The 5,673-nt window shown below is 48.8% G+C and overlaps 1 long non-coding RNA gene across 1 annotated transcript; it reads right to left on the bottom strand.

The window, feature by feature from the left end:
• Window positions 1–384: 384 nt before the first annotated feature.
• LOC113409185 lies at window positions 385–1,310 on the bottom strand. The gene is made up of 3 exons (XR_003370466.1): window positions 1,206–1,310; window positions 725–795; window positions 385–506 (listed from the first exon to the last, which is right to left on the bottom strand). It is a non-coding gene; the product is annotated as an uncharacterized LOC113409185 (long non-coding RNA).
• Window positions 1,311–5,673: the final 4,363 nt, after the last annotated feature.

The raw sequence follows: 5,673 nt of genomic DNA, 5'->3' as shown, positions 1-5,673 counted from the left end.
TCCTCTGGGGGCATGGTTGCAAAACGGGAGGGATGGGGTTTGTGGTCAAAAACACTCACGGTCTGCTTCCTCCTGGCTAATGTGCCAAATTGATCTATTGCATGATTGAGGCATGCTGTTTCACTTTTTTGTGTGTGAATCCGTGAAAAGGGAGGTAAGGTTTGGGGGTACGGAGCATGCCCCTGAGCCCAAGGTGAGACCACTTTCATTTTTTTACTTTACTCTTCCAATTTGCATCATATACATGGACACAAATACAGAGAACAATTTTTTTAAGTAAAGAACATTTATTATTATAATCTGGTATATACATGAAAAATGTCTTTTGGTTGCATTATGTTTTGAACAAGAGGCATTTAAACAATTTTGGGGGGGGGGGGTAAAGAAGTGAACTATGCACATTTTTTGCAGTTGTACTCTTTCTTGTCATCAGGCAGGTAGTCTTGATTGGTTCCTTCTGTAATGCAGGGCAAATGTGCCCACCTCTTGCAAGAATCACACTGGACCTTTGATAAGTAACAATTAAGAAATGAAATCACAGAAGTTATAATGTTACACATACTTTTCATTCACTCATGCTATTCCTTCCACATGTCAGCATTACCTAACGTATGTATGCCTATCAGCATGAAGAAAATGTTTACTGAAGTGGATTTTTTTACAAGAATCATGATCCTTAGGCAGTTTATGGCATTTATTTCTCATATAATTCTATGTTTCTTACCATCGTGCAATCCTCACTTTCCTTTTCACAGTTGACGAGGTTGCAGTATATGCAGTAGTCTTCCACGTTTTCTTAAAAATATATATATCGTTATGAAATGATGAATACTTTATGACCAAACTGAAAATGCAAATCTTCATTTATTAATTAATGTCAATATTTTAATCCAGTCCATGGTTTGAACGTATCTTTTCCTTTTTTGTGACTCATATTTTCTCAAATTTTTAGTTTACTGCCCCTGTATCTAAAAATGCCAATTTCATTTAGCTGGCCGATCAATAGCAATCATCATTCACCTGATTCAAATTTTTGTGTACTTAAGGATATTATTGGTTCATAGTCACCATTACAGAACCAAACCTGTGAGATATCCCACTTTAGGGGTATTAAGATAACTGTCTGCTATGTGACATAATTCCACTCTTCATGTTATCTTCACATGTGCCTAATGAGATAACAGTACATGGTAGAAAGTAATTACCTGACTCCTTCATTAGAAGAATTGCTATATGTCTTCTAAACGCAATATTAGCCTCTTGTGTTGTTTCTACCATACTGATGTCTTTGTGCTCCAAATACGCTTCTGCAAACTAACAACACTGATATTTAGAATAAACATCATAATTACCAGAGGTGAAAGTGGGCCGGTTCAGCATACCAGTAAGACCCAGCCACTTGTACCGGACCTTACACGGCTGACGTTACACTTCCGCTGTGGTAGTGCTTTATGCTTTAATGTCGCTGCCCCCTTTAGCCCCCCCCCTGCCCCCGCCTTTTTTTTCCCCCTCTGATCCCTAAATGGCCCCCTTAAGGATTGGGCTCACAACCCTGGGTTTAGCAGACCAATGCTCAAACCACTGAGCTATCCCTCCCCCCATGGGAACCCATGGAAACATTCTACTTACTTTCCATTATGTGTGTTGTTGAGTTAAGTTTTTAGTTGGTGCAAGTTTTTGGGAGAAAATAGTTTTCTGAAACTCTGAAGAATCTGAAATAGAGAAACACCTATATATAAGGGGACTCTTGCTCCCTTACTAACATTCAGTGGGGGTGTTTTGGTTGGCTAGCTCCCAGCACTGAAAGGGGAATGGTTGATGGGAAATCAGGAGCCTGAGACTGACAGTCCCCAGGAACAATGAGAGGCCAATGCTCCAGGTCAGCCTGATTGACATGACAGGAGGCCAGGGGGGTCCTGTCCTCCCGGTGAGCTGGAATGGCCTGGGTCAGACTGAGTGGGGCCGAGCTAAGGAGAAAGGAGGGGCCCAAGCTGAGCTGGAGAGCAGAACCGGGCCAGATCCAGAGGGGCCAGATCCACAGCCACTGAGCCAGAGACGCAGCCCAGGGAGAGCAGATCCTGTGCTGGGAGCAGAGCCTCAGCCACAGAGCCAGGTGTGGTGAGCAAGTGGGGCCAGCCAAGGGGGGACCTTGGTCAAAGTGCCCAGCACAGAAAGACACCCCCAGCCAAGGGCCCTTGCAGGCCAGACCGGGAGGGGGACCTTAACCTGACGGGGGCAACGCTGGGAAGAAGGGTCCCACCACTCGAAGCACGGAGGTGTGTGGCCACCACCATTGCAAGTGTCCAACCCGCAGCATCCCTGCAGCACAGCCAGGACCTGAGAAGGAAATCTGGGACCTGCAAGGAACAGACTGCGAAGTGCCCTGATGTCCAGAGACACTGTTTGTGATGTTCCCTGCCACAGAGCTGTGTGATGTGTTTTCCTTTAACCTTTCCCATTTTTCCTTCTTCTTTTCTTTAGATTAATTGTTAATTAAACAACTTGTATTTGCTTTAAATTGTATGGAATAATCAGTGGGTCAGGGAGGTGCCCAGTGCAGAGAGACTACCCCGGAGTGGGGACACCCTAGCCCCTGTCCTAGGTGACCACAGCAGGGTTGGTGGTCAAGCCCCCCAGGAATCCTGGGCCCAGCCTTGTCGGGGTTTACGAGGACTGTGCCAGACAGGAGAGTGGAAGGGGAGTCCTCAAGGGCAGGGAGGCCTCTGGGTAAAGGAAGTGGGAGCGAGGACTCAGATCCTTTCGCTAGCCCACTTCACCGGGGTAGTGCAGAAGCCAGGAAAGTTCCCCACAATAGCGGGACCATTCCCCCGCTTACATATAACATACACATATCAGTATCACCTCATTCTCAGCTATGCCTTTAATTAGGGTTACCATATTTCCACAATCAAAAAAGAGGACACCGAGGGGGGGAGCCCCGCCCTAGCCCCGCCCCATCCATTCCCTCCCACTTCCCACCCCCTGACTGCCCCCCTCAGAACCCCAACCCCCCCTGCTTCTTGTCCCCTGACTGCCCCAACCCTTATCCACTCGCATGGGTGGCAGGGTTGTAGAAATTTTGGTGGTGCCCAGAACCCCCCCCCACCTGCCTAAGGCTCTGGGAGGGGGGGATGGGTGGGGGGAGGAGGTCTGGGGTGCGGGTCCTGGGCTGGGGATTAGGGTGCAGGAGGGGTGCAGGGTGCAGGTTCTGGGATAGAGTTTGGGTGCTGGGTGCAGGCTCCGGGCTGGGGCAGGGGGTGGATATGCAGGAGGAGGTGAGGGGTGCAGGCTCTGGGATGGAGTTTGGGGGTGGGAGGCGGTACAAAGGGAGGGGGTGCAGGCTTTAGGAGGGAGTTTGAGGGCAGGAGGGAGTGTCTGGGAAGGGGGGAGGGGGGTTGGGAGGGAGTTTGGGGATAGGAGGGGATGCAGGGGTGAGGGCTGTGGGTCTGAGGATGAGGGGTTCATGATGCAGGAGGGGGCTCAGGGATGGAGCAGAGGATTAGGGTGTGGGGGATGAGGGCTGGGTCTGAGGGGTTTGGGGCGTTGGAGAGGCTCAGGGCTAGGGTGGAAGGGCAGGGTAAGGGCAGTCTGTCTTCCCATTAGTAGATGGGGGACACTAGGACCTGGGGGCAGCAGACAAGGGAGAGGCAGGCGGGGGGGAGGTCCATGGGGGACGGGATGCAAGGAGGGGGGCTGGCAGGTGGAGGCCGGGGACCCATCCAACACTCCCCCGCTCCCTGACTGCCCCCCCGTCCCATCTTCCATTCTGGCTCCATGTGTTTGCAAAATACTCTGCCCGGTGGGTCAGATCCAACATGTTACACAGGGCTGCAGACAGAGGGAGGGGGGAGCAGGGGAGGGCTCTGGCTGCTGGAGGCCAATGGGAGTGGGTCAGTTGGCCCAGCCGCCCAATCAACAGCCGCAGTCTGCGTGGAAGGGAGGGAGGGAGGCGAGGGAGAGAAAACCCCCGGACATTTTAACCTTGTTACCAATTCCTCCCGGACGGCTATTTAGAGACACAAAAGCCGGACATGTCCGGGGAAATACGGACGGATGGTAACCCTACTTTAATCAATCATTTTACTGTAATTTAACTAATGAATCCTAAAATAATGTTAGTCCATTATCTAACAAATTAGATCCCACCACCTGAATTGTTTTTCACCGGCAAAATTACTTATACATCAGCCAAAGAAAATCAAAAAACCAGACACAGACCACACAGATAAACAATAGAGAAATGGGGAGCAATAAATACATAAATCACCATGATTAAAGGCATGCAAACCATTTAAGAAATGACTATACAGTTATTTTAAAGATTCTTGATTAAACATGCAGTTAGCCAGGAAGACCATTAGTATTTGTGTACTTTTACCAGATTTGACCATTACTTGGGGTATGCTCAGTTATTGGGGCTACTTGTTTGGGTTTTTTCCCCCTGATAATTCTAATAATGTACTGCTTGTGTATAAAGCTGTTGTAAAGCACCCCTCTTTCACTACTAACAGTATTGCTGTAAAACCTTTATTTTTAAGGCACAACTCTTAACTCCTTTGTGCACAGTTCTACAGGTATTCTAAGCAAGATTCTTAGTAGAAGGTTAACAAATATTCTGTGAGAGAGAGATAGACCTTGCTAAAGGAGCTTGGTCTGAAAAAGAAAGCTTGATCAGGTCTGTGCCTCAGTTTCCCTACTCCACAGCAACTAATCAACAATTAACATGTGATTATGGTCACATGCTGCCTGCATTTGTTCAACAATTTGTGACCAGCTTTGCACAATACTTTGGAGTACTCTCATTTATTAGGGTTACTCTTCTGGAGGGGGGGTGGTTGTGTAATTCTATCAATGTACTGCTATTGTGCCCAATTGAATGAGTCAAACAGCACTTTCAAGCTGACACCCTTATTTGTCCCAGATTTAGCATGTCCCTATCCCCACTCTTACATCACAATTGTACTGGTAGTAACCCACTTGATGCGCAAACCCCAGAGTATTTTTGGGAGCTACAGGGTTCTGTAGCTTAGGAAAAAGAAGCATTGCTGCAGAATAAATGTGGACGATACAAACAGAAGAGTAAAGTTATTTATGGACTAATAGTGATAACTACTCAAAGGAGAGCCTAAACAAAAATAAGTGACATTATTAAAGGTTAATACCTGAGGTAGAAAAGGAAACAGAGAGGGAAATTGAGGGATCTCACCCACTCCAGGAAGCTTGAACCCGTGAGGCTTCCCAGCTGATGATCGTAGCTCAGAGTCTTGGAGTAGATGAAACCCCAGTGGAAATCAGGCAGAATTTGGGTCTATGCATGCTGTCACGGACTCACAGATCGTGCCCACTCTTGGCCCCGTGCGGTCTGTGTGGGGTGCCCCTTTCAGTGAGACAGCCCTTCTCGGGGGTCCACTCTCTCTCGGGGTCAGGCCCCTCTACCTCCTGGAGCTGCACCTCCCTCAGCCCAGCACACCCCAGTCTCTCTGCATCCAGGTGGGCTCTGCTTGCTCCCCCTCTCCAGCCCAGAGCCCCCCTGCTCCCAGCTGTCCCCGCCTCTGTCCATTGTCTTCACTCCAGGTAAAGAGGGTCGTAAACCAGGGCCTCCTCTCCTGCTTCTGTGCTCTGGCTGGAACCGGCTGGTTAGGTCACTGGGTCCTCACTCTGCAGCCCATTGTC

This window comes from Terrapene carolina, unplaced genomic scaffold (genome assembly GCF_002925995.2).
Source record: "Terrapene carolina triunguis isolate 2854851 unplaced genomic scaffold, T_m_triunguis-2.0 Scaffold30663, whole genome shotgun sequence".
NCBI lineage: Eukaryota > Metazoa > Chordata > Testudines > Emydidae > Terrapene > Terrapene triunguis.
The sequence above is the reverse complement of the archived record's forward strand: the minus strand, read 5'-3'. Positions and strand labels throughout refer to the sequence as shown.